Here is a 1,389-nt window from a genome sequence, read left to right on the forward strand (position 1 = left end):
CTCGCTGCCTGGAGCCTCCACACCGGGCCCTCAGGGCAGCAGATCCTGCAGGGCGAGATGGTGCCTCTTCCCATGCCAGTGGCCCTCCCTGCTACGAGCTGCCCAGCTGTCAAACTCTGCCTGCTGTTATATTGCAGGTCTGCAGCAGTGCTCAGGCTCGAAGAGTGGCTTAAGGGTTTGTGAGAGCACAACGGGAAATAGATAAATCCTCTCCAGTAGGTTGAGGGCTGTCTCATTAAATTCGAGGCTCCTGGAATTGATGAGTACCGGATAGGGACCACAGGGGAGGAAAAGGGGCGGTACATGAGAAGGGAAAGTGTCTGTTGCACTGAGGATGTTGTTACACGGCGCCTGGTCCTTTCTGCGGGGAGTTTCACCGAGGATGTTGTTACAGGGTAAATGGCCCTTTATGCCGGATGTTCTGCTGTGGATCTTGTAACAAGGGACCTGATACTTTATGTGGAATGTACTACTGTGGATGTTACAACTACCTGATCTTTCACGTGGGAAGTTTTATGGAGGATGTAGTTACAAGGTAAATGGTCCTTTATGGGGGAAGTTTTACTTTCGTGTCAAAAAGCCTTGGGACTGCTCGGGAATGCAGTGTGGGATATTTGACCTTTGAAATGGGTCCCGTTTGGGTACAAAATACTCATTTTAAAGTGGTTTGGGGTTTTTCTCACCTCGGAGGAGTGTGAGGCTGACTAGTCAGGTTGGTGTCTGACAAGGGGAGGGTGTTCTGGGTTCCAGCAGTACTGCAAGGGCTGCTGCTTTGGGGCATAATAAGGAAACTAACAATATTCCTGCTGTGCAAATGTGGCTGGGAGTGGAACAGCAAGCAGCAAAGCTGGGCTTTGCTCCTTAAATCCCAGAACCCCTGGGTTTAAATTCCATCAACCAGAGGAGGGAATGAACCCTGGTGCCAGCCATCCTGGGGGCATTGGACAGGAGTTACCAGCTTCTCTGTTATCATTTGCGTGATGTGAGTCTCCCTTGATCAGAGAGAGCAGAACATGAAGCAGGAAGGGGAGCTCATTTTGTTTCTGTGAACTCCAGGCTTGGGGCAGCTGCAGAGCAGTTCGGTTTCAAATAACCCTGCCCAAATACAGTCAGCTTGAACCTCTCTTGGGCACTTTTGGATCCTTCTGTGCCACTCCTTCTCTGATCCTTTACCTGAAAGGTGTGGGCTCAGAAACACCTGCCTACTGCATGGTATTTTACATGTACAATTTTTTTTTTCTTAGAAAAGCCATCAGGTGTAATGAAAATCTATTCATTGTAAAAACCCTGTGGAAAACAGGTGGTTGGTACACTACTTGATAGTAGCTCTTGGGCTTTTCTTCTTCTTGAACCTGTTCTGAAGAGGACCCCTAAACTGGAAAATTGAAG

General features: G+C 48.7%; 1 long non-coding RNA gene across 1 annotated transcript in view; it reads left to right on the forward strand.

Moving 5' to 3' along the window:
• The window catches only part of LOC108444899, a 6,676-nt gene that overhangs the window by 2,736 nt on the left and 2,551 nt on the right, over window positions 1–1,389 (forward strand). Inside the window, exon 2 of the long non-coding RNA XR_001859620.1 lies at window positions 395–535. This is a non-coding gene — a long non-coding RNA (uncharacterized LOC108444899). The remainder of the gene's footprint in view (window positions 1–394; window positions 536–1,389) is intronic.

Source organism: Corvus brachyrhynchos, unplaced genomic scaffold (assembly GCF_000691975.1).
Source record: "Corvus brachyrhynchos isolate BGI_N302 unplaced genomic scaffold, ASM69197v1 scaffold412, whole genome shotgun sequence".
Taxonomy (NCBI): domain Eukaryota; kingdom Metazoa; phylum Chordata; class Aves; order Passeriformes; family Corvidae; genus Corvus; species Corvus brachyrhynchos.